This window comes from Elephantulus edwardii, unplaced genomic scaffold, assembly GCF_000299155.1.
Source record: "Elephantulus edwardii isolate Elephantulus edwardi_28Jun2011 unplaced genomic scaffold, EleEdw1.0 scaffold00135, whole genome shotgun sequence".
NCBI lineage: Eukaryota > Metazoa > Chordata > Mammalia > Macroscelidea > Macroscelididae > Elephantulus > Elephantulus edwardii.
Window position 1 is genome coordinate 9,336,361 of NW_006399885.1, and position 20,468 is coordinate 9,356,828.

Consider the following 20,468-nt stretch of genomic DNA (forward strand, 5'->3'; position numbering starts at 1 on the left):
CTTGTGATGATCCTGTGTATGACAGAAGGCAATACTGACTGGTCCCATGCTATCTTCCTGATTGGTCATTGGTATGTTCTTGTTCATTGTCAAGGTTACCATGTAACCTATCTGGTACAGGATCTCCTTGTTTTCATTCACCTTCTACTTTACTATCTATGATGTATTTTTCTAGCAACTGATCTTTCTGATGATGTGTTCACAGTAAGAGAGCCACAGTATCTTTTAAGGAACATTTTTTATTACATTTCTTCCACGACTGAATTTTTAGTTTTCTAGCCATCCACTTGATAGTCAAAATTCTTTTCCAACTCCAGAATTCAAACACATCACTTCTTCTTCTGCCTTCTTTTCTTACTAGCCACTTTTTGCATGTATAGGAGACCATGAAAAGACCATGGCTTGGGGCAATTGCACCTTCGTATCCGAAGTGACATCTTTCCTTTTATAACACTTTAAAAGGTCTTTCAGAGCAGATTTACCCAATGCAATACATCACTAAGTTGTTCCTTGAAGGCAAGGATTTTGAAGCTCCCTCTCATGTCAGGAAGGATGGAGAGATGGTACAAGAGAGGAAGACCCTGGATGAGATGGATTGACACAGTGACAAGGGTAATGAATGGAGGCAGAGACAGTGAGATTGGTTGAGGCTAGGGCAGGATTCTGAGCATAGGGTCACTATGAGTCATAAGAGATTCAACGACATCTAACAACAACATATATCATTTTATTCTCTGAATGCTTCGTCCTTGGACCAGGAAGATGTAGGGGTTGGGGCTGCTTCTGTGTGTGACTGTCTCTACTCCTAGGCTCGGCACTTAGCACTGATGAGAATAGTGGTCCAGCAGTGGTACTAGGGGGACTCTTCAGCCACACAGCCAAGTTATGGGTTTCTGTGGTGCTTGCATCAATTGCAGGGCAGTTAGACCTGATGGGTTCACTCAGTGTTTCAGTAACTGGAGGGTGAGAAAACTGGGTCAGTAGATGACATGGACATGGACTCAGCTGCAAATGATACTAAGGACTTGCATGCAGCTGGTAATATCTTATTTGCCTCAAAATACTGGTCATCAGTGGTTTTACCAAGCTCATAATGATAGACCGTATAACTGAGAACTACCTAGCTAAGCATCAAGATATAGGCTCCCTTCAGCTGTTGTTATGCGCAGTCGAGTCGCCTGCAACTCATAGTGACCTTAAGTATGATAGCCCTAAACCCTGCTCTATCCTGTGCCATTCTCACTGTCTCCGAGAGATCTACCTCCATTACTCTAGTCACTGAATCAATCCTGCACTGTCCCTCCACCCTCTCAAGCATGACGTCCCTCTCCAAGGACTGGTCCCTCCTTGCAACATGTCCAAAGTATGTCAGATGAAGCTTCAGAATCCTTGCCTCCAAGGTGAAGCCCAGTTTCATCCTCTTCAGGATGAACCTGTTTCTTTTCCTAGCAGTCCATGGTATACTAAATACTCTTCTCCAGCACCACATCTAAAAGGCGGATTCTTCAGTTAATGGGCTGTGCTATTTATGTTTGATATGACCCCAAATGAGTCTGGCCTGAGGACTAAGGCTGGCTGTTCATGGAGAACTAAGATCAAGAAGACAGTGGCTTTTCAGGAAACCGATTGAGCTGATTTGAAAACCTTAGGGATGACAGTGGATTATTATTTGACACAGGGCTGGAAGACAAGCTTGCAGGTGGGCAGGCACTCAAATACACAGGTTTTGCAACAATGAGCCTGGAGCACTCCAGCAGCAGTGAGGATAGTCCAGTTCCAGCCATTTCATTCTACTGCACATGGGGTCACCGTGAGTTGGAGCTATCAACAACCACAATCTTCATGACATCTCTGGAAGCCAGGAGATATTATCACCCGCATCTCAGAGATAAGGGAATGGAGGTGCGAGAGGCTTAGTGACTCACCTGAGATGTATTTGTTGTTAGGATCAAGTTGGTACTACAGCGCCCCTATAAGCAGAATGAAGCATAGCTGGTTCTGAACCAGCCTCACCATTACTGCTATGTCTAGTTTGTGTAACGTTGTGTTTGTGTTCCGAGTATTGTGCCACCCACCAGCTGCAACTCTCCAGAAAGCCCCCCGCCCCGGAGGTGCCAGAGCCGGAGTCATGCCTACTAGTCTCTGTTTCCAGCACCTGAAGATGCTTGTGGCAAAGAAGAGTGAAGGCAGGCAGGGAACCGAGGATGGAGGAAAGGAGTGTCTGGAGAGAAATACCATTTGAATTAAGAGTATTGCTGAAGAACGTTGATGTGAACACCAGTAGAAGAGCAACTTCATCTTGAAAACAATATTGGAATGCTCCTTAGAAGAAGGGGTGGCTAGACTTCACCTCCCACACTTTGGGCATGTTATCAGGAGGGACAAGTCCTTGGAGAAGGACAGCATGCGTGGTAGAGGATCAACAAAAAGAGGAAGGTCCTTAGCAAGACAGACTGATTCAGAATCTAGAAGGGCCTCACGCACAGCGTGGCTGAGGATGAGATAGGGCCAAGCTGTGTTTCCTTCTGTTGTCTTGAGAGGACAGGCTGGCCAGCACCGAACTACAGCAAAGTTCAGCCTGTGTTCATCTCGGGCTCATGTGCACATCAATGGCTGGGAATCTAATGTTCATGCTCCCAAAATTGTCTTGTCTATCTAGCCTTTTGCTTTGGGACTATGTCCTCTTCCAAAGTGTCTTTCTCCAGGACCCTGGATAGTGGGGCGAGAGGTTGGGTGTTCCAGGTCCTCACTTGCTAGACTCTTTCAATTCCTTGAGATATTCAGAAATGATAGATGATGGCTGAAATGAGAAGCCAATGGGTGAACAACCCTGGGGGCCACTGTCAGTGACACCAACCCCAGAGTCTGCAAGGTCAAACTCTTTAAACCCCCTATTCTCATCATCATACCTGCACAAAGGAAGCCAGCCTAAAAGACAGCTATTCTCCAGGATAGAGTTCGGCCACACCAATGGAAAGAAGAAAATGCAAGGGGTCCCAGGTGACATTGAGTCTAATGCAGGTGAAATACACTCTTGCTCCCTGTCCCTGTGTCTCGTCCACCCGCTCCTGCCCACAGTCTCTGGGCCCCTTTTTTCTTGGAAGGAGGCCCCTTTGGGCTCCCAGGTGATGGTGCAATCCGGCACTGGGGGCCAGCTGAGGAGCAGGGATTTTCTGAGCTTGTCACTCCTGTTTGCTCACCTGTCACCGAAGCTCTGTGACAAGGCTGACATGAAAAGGGGAGAGGGCACAGGAGAGGTGATTTATTTGGAAGGCCACGGGCTATAAACATGCCCATTCGTCTCTCTATCGCTGGCCCTCAGCCTCACACACTGCTTGGCCCCTGTTAATGCATAACCAGGTGTGTGCGCGCTCAGGGCAGGTGCACAGAGGGGCCCAGGCCTGCGCTGGGACTGAGTCAGCTGGGGCAATGCCTTCATGAACTGGACACGGATCCACCACTGAGGGCAGGGAGGGATGAAGTCCCTTTTCGGGCTGCCCGCTCTCCAGCCTGGGGCTTCCCTGATCTCAGGAACAGTGCCCGAGACTGGACAGAGCTCCAGGCCACTCTGGAGGACTACAGAGTGGTGGATGGCCCTATTTATGTTGCAGCAAAGTGCAGACTTGAAAGCTAAAGTGCTATATTTGAAGGTTGGTGTTAACAACACCACATACACCTCTAGTGAAAGCTGGACACAAGACTGGTGTTTATGGGAGGCCTATCTTTTCCACTGTCAGTGAATTCCTTTCAGAGGCAGTACAGGTTATGTGCTCCACTGTCCTTTGGAGTTTAGAGGATTAGTCCAGCCACAGGCACCTTAGAATAAAGGCCTGGTTATCTCCTCCAAAAGCCAGGCAGAGATAACCCTATAGAGTTCACACACGGAGCCAGATGAGTCCGTTAATGCCATGAGGCAGCAAAAAAAAGAGGAAGACCCTCAATCAAAATGATTGACACAGTGACTGCGACAATGGGCTCTTGTATAACAATTTTTCAAAGAAGCTGGAGGACTGGGAAGTGTTTGGGATTTTGACCATGAGGTTGCTGTGAGTCAAAGGTGACCTGATCTAACAACGATCACCACCACCAATAAGGACACATCAGGAGTAAGGGCTGAGCAGGTAAGCTAGACCGCTGCCTGGAGCCAAGGTTGGTGTGTTTGGGGTAGGAGTGGAGGCAGTTAGGGACACAGGAGGGAGAAGGTATCTTCCCATGCGGCCCTGGTTGACCAGGTTCTGAAAGCCCCTCTAAAACTCCCACCCGGTTGTGGAGATAAAAGATGGACAGGTGGGCCTAAGAATGGATGAGGGAGAGGGGTAGAAGGTGGAGCGGGTAGTGGGGACTTAGGGGAGGAAGAGGAGCACCCTTGGCTTTCTTGGTGGGATCCCTCTCTTCTGCTCCCTCCTTGGGTGTCCTCTGAGCTCTCATCTTCACCACGTGTTGTCTTCTTTGTCCTGGTTCCTTTTCTTCTAGACTTTCCGAGACTGTGTCATCAGGGTCAAAGCGAAAGCAAACAGACTAGATGTAAAGGAGTAGACATCCACTATGCATGCAGAGCCCAACTTTGCTCCCTAGAGTTCTCAGCGGCTGGTTTCCCACCAGTAGATCACTTGGACTTTCTTCCAAGACAGTGCTGAATGGGTTCAAACTTTCAGCCTTTCCATTAGCAACCAGCACTTAACTGAGTCAAAGCCCCCTAGTGAACAGTTAACACAACTTTGAAAACTCTGATATCTCTGAAAAAAAAAACCCAATTTATAAATTTAATTTTATAGCATTGACACTGGCTTATTATTTCTGAGAAGATTCATAGTGAGGCCGTGGTTAAAACACTTGGTTGCTAATCAAAAGGTCAGTGGTTTGAACCTAGCTACAACTCCACTAGAAAAAAAAAATATGATGGTTTATTCTGCAAACATTTAAAAAGGAACTAAAGAGAACTTTTAAAAATAAGAAATATTGCTTTTAAGTTGAAATTTTAAAACTCACTCGGGAAAGTAAATACAATTGAACAGAAAGTTAGTGAACTAATAGTTAGAATGAAAGAAACTAGAAAATCATGAATAGTCTCTGGACTCACAGCATCAGCATTACCCTGAAACTGGTCAGATATGTATAATCTCAGACCCTGAGTGAGAACCTACCATCTAAAAAGATTATCAGTTAATTCATATTCACACTATGGTCTGAGAAACATTCATATACAGTGCTCTGAGGTAAAAAAGGCAAAAAGGTGGAGAATCAGAGGAAGTAAAACAAAGGAATTTATTATCAACTTTCGGGCAGGTTTCACATACCCAAGCCAGAGGGAGGCAGTAGGAATGGGAAATTGCGTGGGAAAGTTACAACAAAGGTTTTATGTGGAGGGGGGTAAGGAGGGGAGAGATGTAAGTTGTTGTATTTGGTGGTCAGCTCCCTGTACAGAACATTAATTGGTTGCCCTCTGCCCTTTTCCCTGTATGGAGCTGCCAGGACCCTTTAAGTGAGTTGCAGAAAGTGGCCTGTGGGCGTGCTCTCTTCTGATTGGCTGCAGCATTGCAATGTTTTGCAAGGGGTGCTTCCAGGTGACCTTTCAAGTGCAACACACCAAGATAAAGAGAAGAAAAATACAAGAGATCAAAACAAAGTGTGAAGGTCTAATGCACATTTAATAGGAGCTCTAGAAAACAAGAACAGAGATTAGCTCAAAATCTGAATGTCATGTTTCAAAACAGTTGTTTCCATTCTAAAGACTACCAAAGACATGGTCATATCCACCTTGATGATTTACTTCTTCGGCATCTTATACTTCATAAAAATGTCTCTTTTTTAAACTATATAAAATAAAATTTCTTAACAAGGTAAATAAAAGAATATTGACCAGAGTCTGTTGTAGCAAAAGATACACTTAAAACCCCAACACCTAGGGTGTTGGGCACACAGTTGTTGTTAGGTGCTGTAGAATTGTCCCTAACTTACAGTGACCTCATGTGAGACAGAAGCCATGCAAGACAGCTCCTGGTGCCGCTCTGTTCTCAATATCATCACAGGGTTTGAGTTCATTGTTACAGTCTTTGTATCAATCTATCTCATTGAGGGACTTCCTCTTTTTCACTGACCCTCTACTTAACCACTGGCCAACTGGCAGCACCATGGTAATGTAGAAATGTACTTTGTTTCCCCACCCCCAAAATATCTTGTTGTTCTCTTGGAATTTGTGTTCATCTTCCTGGATCATGTGGTTGTACTCTGTAAGATGATGGTCTCTCTTGTTTCGGTTGAGGGTCATGTGAAATATTTGGTTGTGGGGTTTTTGTTGTTTTTATAATTTTTTTTATTTAAGCCTTTTGTTTAGAGTCAAAAAGACCTCCTGGAGGGCCCTTGTATTTAAAAGTCAACTGGACCTGAGGGCGTCCCTTGGGCCTCATGTTATTATATTTTGGAGGAACATTCCTCTAAGTCACACTCCTCTGTCAATTTGCTGTACTGAGGTAATCTGGGTTTGCTGTGATGCTGAACCTTGTGCCACTGGGATGTCAAATGCCATAATGTTTGTCCATGGTGGGCAGTGTTTGGTGGAGCTCCCAGTTTAAGACAGGTTTGAAAGCAGGAGTGGCATCCACTTCCTAAACCACATGCCTATGGAAACTCTATGAACTCAGAGAAATGACGATAGTTATAGAAAGACTTCAGGTATTTTGTGTAGGATCGCTACGATTCGTGTTTGACTGGACTACAATCAACCACAATAACAACCTTCTGCAAACAATCTAATGCAGCCTGTTACCTTGTTACCCAGAGGGTAACTTTGAGTCAGAATCAGCTCAATTACATTGGGTTTGATGGGGTGTTTTTAGTAAAGCAATTTCCTCCTGGCACTCAATGTCTCCTCACTGCACAGCTACAAGTCAGATAGATGCAGAACAGCCAAGAGTGGCATCCTGAGCATCAAAGAAGCCAGCAAAGTGTCTGAGCGATTATTTCACTGTGTCTCTTGGAGGTGACTCTTCTCCTAGGGCAGGGGCTCTGAACAACAGAGGAAGGAGAGGCAGTGATTGCTTTTCTTGTTAAACATGCCATGAAGGGCTGAAAAGTGCTTCTGGGGGAGAATTGGATGTGCAGAAACTGCTAAGGATAATGATGTGAAACAGTTCTGATGGCTGTGCAGAGCGTGGACACTGAATTGCATACTTTAAAAAAAGTGTTGGCACAGTAAATGTCTTGTTGAATACCTACTAACCTTCATGGAAGAAAATAATAAGCCCTCTTGGAAGTTCCCAGTGGCTGTGTGGCCCTCAGACAATGGGTTCCAGGGGGGATGGGGGTAGGATGCTAGTTACACAGTGGGTACTCAGCTGAAACAAGTCCTTTCTAAATGTTCTAACAGCATAGCACATTATGTGTTGAGCTGTTAACTGAAAAGTTGACAATATGAATCAGTAGTTTCTCCTTGATTGAAAGGTAGGCAGTCTACTTCAGTGAAGATTTACAGCCTCAAAAACCCAAAGGAGGGTCACCATGACTGTCAAGTAGAAACCAACTCATACTTGACTCTCCAGCGGGTTTTAAGAGACTGTCAATTGTATCTTTTCCCTCTTTTTCTTCTTTCTCCCTTTGAACAGCTGATGGATTTGAACTGCTTACCTTTGGATTGGCAGTGCAACTCCTTACCCTTTAGGTCACCAGAGTTCAAATAAGTTCATCTCCAGTCAGGTTTTACTCTTCATAAAAGGTTGCTGTAACATGTCATTGTGTTGGAATTGACTCACAGCTGACCCTCCGGAGAGTTTTAAGAGACTAAATAACACGAGAGGAGACTGCCCATTTTTCTCCTCCTGTGGAGCAGCTGGTGGATTCGAACCATCTACCCTTAGATTAACAGCATAAATCTTTACCCATTAAACCATAAGCGATCCCTTGTGTATTGCTAGGATGCTGAATTCAAGATTGGAGTTGTCAAGGATTTTATTTTACTGGGATCTATAGTTAACACCCCACAAAGTGGCAGTCAAGAGAACAAATGATGGGTTGCATGAGGCAAATCCGGTGTCACTGATCTCTTGGAAGTGCTAAAGAGGAAGGATGCAACTTTTAGGACTATGGTGTACCTGACCCAAGCTGTGATTTTTATTTATTTTTTTTATTGCTTCACATGGATGTGAAAACTGGGCAATGAATAAGGAAGACCAAAAAAAGAATTGATGCATTTGAATCCTGGTGTTAGAGAAGTATATTAATATACCCTGGCTTCTAAAAATCAACAGGTGAGAACCCTATGGAATAGAATAGGTGAAGTGCAGCAGATCATTGGATGGTGCAGACCTCAGTGGTTCATTTGGCTTTATGTGGGCTCACTATGTTTCAGGAGCCACTCAGTGACAGCTCACAATAACAGCAACCAGTAGCAACAAACTCTAATTAAATTTGGTGTTCAGGGGGCAGGAACTTTTTTCAGAAACCAATTCCTTGAGACATAACATACATAGACAGATCACAAGCTTACTCATCACAAAGTCAAACCCACCACCACGGAGTCTATTCTGATTCATAGCTACCCTGCAGGGTAAAGTAGAACTACCCCAAAGAGTCCCCACATCTGTAATCTTTACAGCAGCAGATAGCTTCGTCTTTCTCTAATGGAGTGGCTGGTCAGTGACCTTTAGAATAGCAGCCCAGTGCCCAACCCTCCACACCACTGGAGTTCCATGTACGCAGCCTTGATAAATTCCTACAAATCTAACCTACCTATAGACCAGTGCCTGCAATAGAAAAGGTGCACGCCCTTGAAGAATCTGTCACGTCTCAGGTTCCTGGGCCAGATGTCAGGACAGAGGCTTCTCCTCACTCAAGTAGTTACAGGGACTGATGAACTCAGTATTGGCAGGGAAGGCAAGGTGCTGGCTGGAGAAATCCCAGTCTTGAATGTACCTGGTTTCTCTTTGGAAAGTGGGATTACAGCGCCTTTCCCAGCTATGACCCTCTAGGTGTCTTCTCTGCTGCTGCATTTGGGACAAACACAGTGAGGATGGTGGGCCACGCCAACTTCTGTGTTTACACTGCTTAGGGGCAAGAGCTATCTGCTTGCCGCAGTTTACAAACAAGGGTCTAAACATCCGAGGCAGTGCTGACACACTAAGCCCCTGCTGTCATACAAGGGTCCTAGGTGGTGTAATGGTTAACACACTTGGATGCTAACCTCAAGGTAGAATGTTCAAACCCACCAGTTGCATCTGGAGACAAAGATGAGGCAGTCTGCTGCTGCTTGGAAACTCTGTGGGGCGGTGCTACTCTCTCCTATAGGGTCCCTGTGAGCTGGAATGGAATTGTACGTATCAGATTTGTCTTTGCTGTTGTTTTGAGGTTTTGCTCTTGTATCCAGCACCCTTATACTCTAGGGAGCAAAGAAACGCAGCCCAACTCATCAGAAGAGGTCTCCCAGCAATATTCACTCAGTTATTTTTTTGTTTTTCTCATGAAATTGTTACTTCTGGAGGAGGCTTGGTGGCACTGTGATAAAGCACTCTCTGTAACTGAAGAAGGCAGTGTTGGAACTCATCAACTCCTTGGCCAGAGAAAAATGAGGCCAGTGGCTTCTGTAAAGATCACAGAATCAGAAATCCAGTTCTACTTTCTCCTACAGCACCTCCTCAAAGCCGTGATAGACCAGGTAGCACCTCCACAAAGCTGTGATAGACCAGGTAGCAGCGAGTACTTTTATTTTTTTTTCTGGCTATTTCCAGTGAAGAAACCCTGGTGGTGCAGTGGTTAAACACTGGGATGCTAACCAGTTCAAATCTGCCAGCTGCTCTGTGGGCAAAAGCCACAGCAATAAGCTTCTGTAAGTGGTGGGGGCGGTATTAGATGGCGTCCAGTTAACCATGACTCTGCGTGACCCACCCTATGAACAGCCGATTGAAGCCTTGCCCTATCCTGCATCGTCCACACCATCTCCCCCACACCCACACCCAAGCCCATTTTACAGTCACTGTGTCAATGAGGTGGACCACACTGAAGGTCATCCAGGCTTATCCCTGAGTCTCCACTTTTCCCAGCATGCTGTCTTTTTCCGAGGTCAAAGTATTGTGGGACACTGTGTTTACCTCTACGGAGCACGCCTGTACTTCCTCCAAGACAGACCTGTTTATTGTTTCGGCAGTCCAGGGATTTCCAGTATTCTTCCCCAACACAACTCAAAGGATCGCTTCAGCCTTGGAAACCCTGTGAGGCTGTTCTTTCCCTCCTCCTGGGTCACTGTAAATCAGAACCGACTCACCAGCAGTGGATTTGATTTAGATTTTGTTATCACCGGAAGCCACAGGATTAATAAAAACTGAGAGTCATAAAAGAAATCACAGAGGAAACTAAAGCTATTAACATTATCATAAAAAGGAGGAAGCTCGCTTAGTTTGCAAAGATGAGCTCAAAAAGACCAGAAATAAAATCCAAGGAAAGAAGCAATAGGTGAACTGAGGTGTAGGGTCACACACCCACCCCAGGTACCTCTCTCTTCAGGATCTCCACTCTACTCACAGTCAGCACAGAGGGTGGGGTAGCTCTTCTGGTGGGTCCATCACCGTTCATTCACCCTAAAGGAGGACATTACTACAATGCCTTGCTGTGGAGCCCTGGTAGCACAGTGCTTAAATGGTTGACTGCTAACTGAAAGATTGACAGTTTGAATCCACCAGCTACTCCTTTGGACAAAGATGTGCCACACAGCCCTGGAAACACTCTTATTTTGTCCTGCTCTCTTTGGGTGCCTAGAATCAATTCCAATCTATGATAGCCACATACACAACAGAACAAAGCTCTGCCTGGTCCTGTGCCATCCTCACAGCTGCTGCTGCTGGGCAAGAGGCCATTGTCGTATTCATGTTGTCAATGCTGTAGTGTTTCTGTAAAGATAAACAAAAAACTCATTGCTGTTGAGTCCCCTTCCGTTGGGTTTCTGAGGCTGTAAATAGCACAAGAAAAGAGTGAACTGTCTTTCTTCCAAGGAGCTCCTGGGGGATTTGAACCACCAGAAATGTGCTGCCTTTTGGGTGGCAGCACATTTAACTATGGGCTATGCCACCAAAGCCCCTGGGAAGCAGTTCTCTTCTGCTATGTCTTATATGATATTTACATGTGGGAATCAACTCCGCAGCAGTGAAACCCAAGAAATTAGGGTTGCTTCTGGGAAACAGTGTCTTGCTTCTGCGATTCACATTGAAACCCGTGAGAGCGGGAAGTCAGCAGGATTGCTTATTTTTTTTTTCAATAAAATATGTTGTTGTTGTTGTTGTTCTGTGTTTTCTCTCCATCTTTTTTTTTTTTTTTTTTGTCTGGGTCTCACAAGCTTTCTGCCATTGCCCAATTGTAGCCTTACCACTTTTCTACCATCACTAGTGGAAAAATAATTGTATTTTAAACTGGAAAGTTCAACTACATGAAGAATATATGAGGAAGACACATCAACAACTTGTGTTGTACACATGAAAGTTAAAAAGACTTGAAGCAGCTATTGAAGAAGATCAAAGACTACAACCTTCAATATGGGATTCATCTTAGTGTCAAGAAGACAAAAATCCTCACCACTGGACCAAAAGACAATTGCATGATAGGCGGAAAATTATTGACATTATCAACAATTTAATATTACTTGGAGCCACAATTAACATGACAACAGCAGTCAAAAAATCAAAGGCACTAGCATTGGAGAAATCTGCTGTCAAGGATCTGCCCAAGGTGCTAATGGGCAAGGATGCCAGTTTAAAGACTAAGGTGTGCCTGATCAAGGTTCTGATATTTTCAATTATTTCACATACATCTGAAAGTTGGACAACAAATAAGGAAGACTGAAGAAGAATGGGTATCTTTGAATGATTGTGTAGAAGGAGAGTAGACAGGAAGGAAAATAATTGATACCGAAGAGCTGTGATGTTAGAGAAATAGACTGGACATGAAGTCAGGAAATCATTCTAGTAAAGATCAGCTCAATGCCTTTGAGTCAATCCTGACTTCATTTTGTATTCAAGGCTGTACATTTTTATGGGAGATTGTGCATCTCTTTCATGGAATGACATGTGGAGTTGAACTTCTGACCTTTCAGTTATTGGTGCAACATATAGTGCACTATGCCATGGGTAAAGATTCTACCCTGTGAAACCCTATGAGGCAGTTCTACTCTATTATATGAGGTCCCTATGAGTCAGAGTTGACAAAAGGCACCCGCATCAACAATATCACAGGCATTATTAGGAGGTGGGAGACACTCAGCTTCTCTCAAAGGGGCAAGGAGACTTTGATGTTGATAATGGGAATGGTTGATTTTACTTGGAACCATAACCAACATCTATGGAAACAGTAGTCAAGAAATTAGACGTCACATTTTGTTGGGAAATCAAAAGCAAAGATGTCATTCTGAGGACATGTGCTCGGCCCAAACTGTGGTGTTTTCAACCATCTCCTATAAAGCTGGGCAATGAATAAAGAAGACCGAAGAACTGATGCCTTTAAATTGTGACGTTGGCAAAAAATGTTAAATATACTGTGAACTTGCAGAAGAACAAACAAATCTGTCTTGGAGGAAATACAGTCAGAATGCTCTTTAGAAGCGAGGTTGGTAATATTTCATATTGGACATGTTATCAGGAAGGACCAGTCCCCTGGAGAAGAACAGCATGCTTGGTAAAGTGGAGGGAGAGGAAGATCCTCCATAAGATGGATTGACATGGAGACTGCAACATAAGAAAAGCATCAATGGGGGTCCTGAACCAGCGAGTCCTCCAGAGGCTCCATGGGGACCCATTAACTCCTGGTCTCTTTGTCTTTGCTATGCTGAGGCTCTACACTCTGGATCTGAGCCTTCTGCACCCCTGTTTTCTCTTAAGACTCTTCTCAAGAGAAGACATGTTAACCACCCACTGCATCAGTTCCCCAAAGGTCGACTTTCTTCTGCGCAACTAGGCTTATGTGTGCCCAGCCAGGACTCAGGTCCGTAGAGCCATAAACTAGCCCACTGCAAAACATGCCCTTGCCACAGAGCCCAGTCCAGGCTCTATAATGATTAACAGCAGAGAGAGGCCCTGCCGGTCAGCAGGATCATGAGAAAGTTCCCCAGTGCTATCTCAAGTGCAGAAGGCCAGGCTGGGCCAGCGTTTCCCACCCCCTCCCTCAGTTCCTTCCAAAGATCAAACCCTGACTCATCCCAGCCGGGCCACCCACCTCCCTTCAGGACACTAACATCACTGCCCGGGGGTGCAGGGCCCTGGTAAAGTCCAGGGTGAAGACACTCACGGTGTATCTTCTTTTCCCTTGTCCCCTAGCACAGAGGCCTGAGTAAGAAGAGCGGGTTTAGCACTTATCTTTATTGCTCCCACGCCCGAAGACATTGAGGGCCGCCTCTTACAGAATGAAACTAGAAAAGATTTCCACAGGGGCTCTCTGCTCTCCGACTTTTTACTATCCTGTGCCTTTCGATGGAATTCTCCCTCATTTGCTTCTGAAATTCCCCAATAACTCCAGACACATATCTCACCTTCCATGTCACCCTGTTCCACCGCCACCTCAGCCATTCTGACTCACAGCAATCCTACAGCACAGAGTAGAACTGCCCCACAGGGCTCTTCAGGTGCAAGACTAAGAGAAGCAGGGAACCTCATTTTACTCCAAGGCATCTCTCTCCCACGGAAATGGTGGTGGGTAGGAACCATTGCCTTTCATGGTGAGAACGAGAGTATTTTTACAAATTCTTTCACAGAGAAATGAAGGCCAACAGAACGGGGGCTGGGAGGTTGAGGGGAATGAAGCTAAAGATACTAAGAATGGCACTTGGGACCTGGGTGTTGGCTCCAACTCATGACAAGCCCATACACAGCATGCTGAAACGTTGTCCAGTTCTGTGTGACCATCAGGATCACTCATTTGTTGAGTCTATCACTGTGGTCACTGCATAGTCTGAGTGTCTTCTGACCCGAGAGGCCCACCTTCTGGCACTATATTGGACAGTACTCTATGAGGGTCCATAAAGTTTCATTGGTAGGTTTTCAGAAGTAGATCACCAGGTCTTAACTCTTAGTCTATCTTACTGTGAAACCTGTGCACAGGGCACGACCGATGGTGATGTCTGAAATACCAGACATAGCTTCTAACATCCCTGCAGCACACAAGCCACCACAGTAGGACAAACTGACATATGGATTTGGGGACTATAAGACAAAGGGCCTCTAACTAGTCTTGGAAGCCGTTATGCAAACAGGGAACCATGAGGAGTCCCCGAATTACAGACAGAAGTAAAGACACTGAGAAATTACTTGCTTGAGGCATATACTTGTCAATAGTCAAGATGGTATTGCAACGCTGGCATTCCAGTCCCTGCCTCTGGCATCATCTATTAAACTGGGCAACTTCTCCCTGTCCACCAATGTGTCTCTACTCAGAGACATCTTCATACGAGCTTCCCTCTTAGTCTTCGGTCTTTCCACCCGCTTTGAGCTGAAGGTCATGCTGAGAAGCTTCAGTTCTGCCTATTACCAAAGCTGGAAGGCCCCTCTAACACCGTCAAAGGTCTCCTTGTGAAAAAATATGGATCCTTGAAAAAATTGCTTCTGACTCCTGCCGTCACACCCATCACATGTGACTCAAAGCTGCCGTGTGATATTGCCAAATATTGACATCCTGTCCAGGCTGAGCAGATAGCAGTGCTAGAGTCAGACGAGAGCTGGTTCTAGAAACATCTTGGTTCAGGAGGCCAGTCATCAAGCAATAGTCTTCCTTTTTGTCCTTCATAGCTACCTCGCTCAGCCAGCTTCTACAAAGACAATGCCCGTGGTCACTGGGGTTCCCAGGGAGAGGAGAGTAGGCACTAGAGTGCAGAGACTAAGTTGTTTTGGTGATAGGACAAGGAGCAGGGAGCACAAAGGTAAAATTGGGGGCCTGGGGACAGACAGATGGGCATCACACCCTGGCACATGGGTAAGTGCAGTGTGTACTGAGCTGAGAACAAGAGGACAGGAAGACATAGGTTTGAGTGATTGACTGACCCACTTCATATCAACTCATAGCAATCCTTCAGGACAAAGCAGAATTTCCCCATAAGATTTCCAAAACCATAATCTTCATGGGAACCAATGTCTCATCAATCTGTCATGGAGTGGCTGGAGAATTACAGCCTCTGACCTTTCAAACAGCCACATTATTTTAACTATGTCATCACCATAATTCCTCAGCATTTGTTATTGTTGTGAGGTGTCATCAGTTTGACCCTCCAAGGTATAATGTACTCCAGAATGAAACATTGCCTGGCTTTGAACTATCCTCATCATTGTTGTTGTGTGCCATTGAGTTGCCTGCAACTCATAGTGACCCTACTTACAACAGCTCTGAAACCTTCCTTGTCCTGAGCCAGTCTCACTGACTCTGACCATACCAACCCCCATTGCCCCACTTACTGTTTCAATCCATCTCATCTGGGGTATTCCTCTCCTGCACTGTCCCTCAACCCTGCCTAGCATGATGTTCTTCTCCAAGGATCAGTCCCTCCTGACCACATGTCCAAAGTATGTGAGACAGAGCTTCAAAATCCTAGCCTCCAAGGAGAAACTTGGTTTCACTGGACAATATCTAAGGATGACAGAGGAAGAATTGATGCGTTTGAGTTGTGGTGCTGGAGAAAATTTCTTGAACATACCACGGACCGTCAGGAGAACACTGACATCATATCCATGTGTTTAAGCCCATTGCTGCAGCCAGTGTGTCAATCCATCTTATTGAAGTGTTTCGTCTGACTCTCCACTTTATCAAGGATCATGTCTTTCTCCAGAGAGTTGTCCTTCCTAAGAATATACTTAAAGTATGTGAGATAGAATCTCACTATCCTTGCTTCTAAAGAGCATTCTGTCTGCCTTTCGTCCAAGATACAATTATTCATTCTTTCAGCTTCTGTGGCATACTCAATATTCTTCACCAATGCCATAATTCAAAGGCATTTGTTCTCTGTTCTTCCTTATGCATTGGTCAACATGCATATGAGGTAACTGAGGGTACCATGACTTGGATCAGGAACACTTTAGTCTTCAAAGTGACATGCTTGTCCTTCAATCATGGACTTGTGCAATTTGATGGATGGGGTGAGAGAAATTGGAAGAATCTGTTCTCGAAAACAATGTATTTGAATTTTGTAAATAAACTAATATAAACAAACAAATGTTTTAAAATTTGATTATTGATTTACCCACTGCAATATATCATTTGATTACTTAGAAGATGTTTCCATGGGCATTAACTGTAGATACAAGTAAAAGAAATCCTCGCCAGCTTCAGTCTTTTATCCATTTTTCATAAATCTACTTGTTGGCCCTGTTGTGAGGGCTTTTATTTTATTTATATGAGGTATAATCCATAATAAATCTATAATGTTTGGCATTATTAGTAAGAGCTTCAAGTCTTCTTCATTTCCTGCAAACAAGGTTGCATCATCTGCGTATTGCAGGTTGTTAACGAGTATTCTTCCATAAGAATTATTTGTAGGTACTTTTAAATACAGCTTTTTGAGCGCAGGTAAATGCATTAATTGAAGGTATAAATATGGATACTTCTCAGACATAAAAACATTCAGATACTGGACTTCTGAGTTTTAAAACTTAACATCATAGTCTCATGGGAAAACTCAGTCAGTTGGGACATTGTAGTTCACAAAAGCCAAGATCTGCATCCCAGTGGAGTAGCTTCTGAGGGTTGAAAAGCTTTTACACAAATATCTCAGACACTACTACTCTGCTCTCCTGAAGCAAAAAGAAAGACGGTAACTAGAGGATCAAAGAAGAAACAAATCTCTTTAAGCCTCAACCCACCTACACTGAGAACTGGAGGGTGCCTGGCTACCACCACCGAGTGTTCTGACCTTGTTCTCAGCAGATGGTCCCAGATAGAATGGAAAAAAATGTATAGTTGATGTTGTTGTTGTTAGGTGCCATCAAATCAAGCATGACTCATAGCAACCCTATATACAAAAGAACCTATCCTATCCTGAGCCATCCTCACACTTACTGACACGCAAGAGCCCATTGCAGCAGTCACCATATCAATCCACCTGGGTCTTCTTCTCCTTCACCAACCCTCTACCATTCCCAGCAACATCTCCTTCTCCAAGCAATAAGTCCAAAATATGTGAGGCCTCCAAAGAGCACTTGGCTTCACCCTCTCCAAGACATATCGGTTCTCATGGCTGTCCATGAAATATTCAGTGCTCTTCTCCAACACCACAGCTCAAAGGCATAAATTCTTTTTTTGTCATCTTTATTCATTGTCCAGGTCTTGGATGCATAGCTAGTAATCAGGAAGACTACATAGCCTGAATCAGATGCACCTGTCTTCAAACTAACATCACTACTCTTCAATAATTTGGAGTGGTCCCTAACTGCAGATTTCCCCAGTGTGATGTGTCTCCTTATTTCCTGACTGATGGTACCAAGGGTCGATCCAAGCAAAATGAAGCTGTTGACAGCTTCAGTCTCCTCTCCATCCATCATGACACTGCCTATTGATCCAGTGGTAAGAATCTTTGTTTTCCTGACATTGAGACACAATTCACACTGAATGCTGCATTCCTTGGCCTTCAGCAACAAGTGCTTCACGTCCTCTTCACTTTCAGCAAGCAATGCTATGTCATCTGCGTAATGCAGGTTATTGATGAGACTCCCTCCAATCCTGATGCCACTCTTCTCCTCATAGAGTTCAGCTTCTTGGATAACTTGCATATAGACTGAATGAGTATGGAGATAGAATACATCTCTGACACACTCCCTTCCCAATTCCAAACCATGCAGTGCTCCCCTGCTCCATTCCCCCAACAGCCTCCTCATCCAGGTATAGGTTCCTTATGATCACAATCAAGTGCTCTGGAATTCCCATTCTTCTCAATGTCAGTCACAATTTGTCATGATCCACAATCAAATACCTTTGTATAGTCAAATAAACACAAATAGACATTCTTCTGATAGTACTTACTTTCAGCCAGGATCCTACTGATGTGGAGCAGAACTCAAATTCCCATAAAACTAGAATGAAGATCCAAGTAAACTGGAACAGACGAGAACAGAGGCTCTCTCGAGACCATCACCCTGAGACATTCTTTAGATTTAGAATAGAGCCTAGATCTTAAGATCACCTGCTGAGACAGTGTGGCTGACAAAACAAAAGATTACCACTTCTAAGATTGTTGTCATTTATTTTTCAGTTGGAACCTACCCTTCGTTGACCCTTCACCAGGTTTCCAGAGGCATTAAGAACACTTAGGAGGAGATTGTCCATCTTTCTCCCATGAAGCAGCTGGTGGACTTGAACCATGTGACTTTGGGTCAACAGCACAGCTCCTTACTATTTGAGCCACCAGAGCCTGATTCTGGCCATGGTCTTTTCAATCTCTTCTATGCATGTGAGAACTAGATAATGGATATTGATGACAGAGGAAGAACTGATGCCTTCAAGCTGTGATGTCAGAGAAGAGTACTGAATATCCCACAGACTGCCAAAAGAACAGCGAAGGCTTGGAGAAAGTGTAGAAGTGTAGCCAATGTCGTCCTTGGAGGCAAAGATGACAAAGCTTCATGTCACATACATTGGTCACATTGCTAGGAGAGGTTATTCCTTGGAGCTGGAGGAGTTGAACCACCTGTCTTTGGATTGGCAGTGCAACTCCTTACCCACTAGGCCACCAGAACTCTGAGTGAAGCTTCATTTTTGTGTACCTCAAACTCATTGCTGTCAAGTTGAAACCAGCTCATTGAACAGTAAGTCATGTGAGAGGAATGTGTCAGACTTTCTTCCTTTGGAGCCCCTGCTGGATCTGAATTTCCAGAAAGGCACAACGTTTGGGTTAGGAGTGGAGCTCCCCACATTATAGGCCACCAAAGCTATAAACAGGGAGAGAGAAAGAGAGAGAGTTTTTCTTTTTTGAGCACATTCACTTTACATGTTTGAGCATTACTCACAAATAAAATTATATAAAATGAAAAAGCAAAGTACAGTTGTGGGGTTTCTTTTTAAAAAAATCCAACACTCAGATAAATCATTCTACCTCAAGTGTCTGTTGGATAGGCCAGTTTCTCATTTCTCATATGTGTATAATAACACTGATCCACCAGGTGTGTCAGAGATGATGCGATTGGCTGAAGAGAGACCAGGGTTCAGAGCTGTTGTATACAGGGTAGCTATGAGTCAGAATCAATTCAACAGCACATCAAAACAACAGCAATGCGTTTAAAAATACCTACATTACCTGTGTCTTGATATAAACAGCATCAAGAAGTAAGAATTTTTGCCCCAAATCAACAAAAAGTAAATTTGATCATTAAAAAAAATTATTTTAACTCGTAGTTGCCAGGAATTATGGGAACAGGGTTTGTTGAATGACACTTGGGATGTAGGTGGCCAAATCTGGAGCTAGGTCCTAGGTGATGGAGGATGATCATAGTTGTGTGCCCTACTTTCGTGTGTGTTGGCAATGTTGACAATTAAAAATTCTTAGAAATTATTAAAATGCTAAATTTTATGCTTTATCTATTTCACCAGTATGCTTTAAATATGCAAGTGTTTGACACCATGAAGAGATTGAGACTGTTAACAGCTTGAGTTTGCTTGGCTCCACAATCAACACTTTTGTTACCAGCAGCCAAGAAATTAAAAGATGAATTGCATTGGGAAAGTCAGCTGTCAGAGATCTCTCCAAAGTACTGAATAGCAACGACGTCAGTCTGGAGACGAAAGTGTTCCTGATACAGGCCATGGTCTTTGTAATTACTTGCTATGCATTGGAAAGCTAAACAATGACTAGGGATGATAGAAGAAATTGATAGATAGAAGGAGCCTTTGAGCTGTGGTGCTGGAGAAGAGTATTGAATACACCATGAAATGCTAGGAGAACAAACAAGATCATCCTGGAGAGGGAGAAGCCAGGCTGCTCCTTGGAGGAAAGAATTCAGAAGCTCCATCAGACATACTTTGGACGTGTTGCAAGGTGGGATTAGTCCTTGGAGAGGGACATCATGCTTGGGAGGGTGGAGGGAAAGTGCAAGAAGAAGACCTTCAATGAGATAGATTGATTCAGTGACTGGGGAAATAGGGATAGATGTGTCAGAGATAATAAGATTGGCACAGGATAGAGCAGTATTTAGGGCATATTGGGTCGCTATGAGTCGCAGGCAACTCGACGGCACATAACAACAAATAACAAATAAGAACTTAATAACATATTAAGGTAAGTGAACTAACTCAATTCCATAAAGGCAAATACTGTGTAAGACCATTATTGTAGAATGTCTATGAAGATCCAAGGTGGGCGGGGTCAGGGGCAGAGTGGTGAGGATCGGGGGATGTTAATAATAGGGTTGCAAAATTTGATGGGTGAAGGGAGGGATGGGTAAAGGAAATGGAAAAGATCCTGTGTGAAAAACAACGTATACACACTTTGTATGTAAACTAGTATGAAATAAAAATTTTATTTAAAAAAA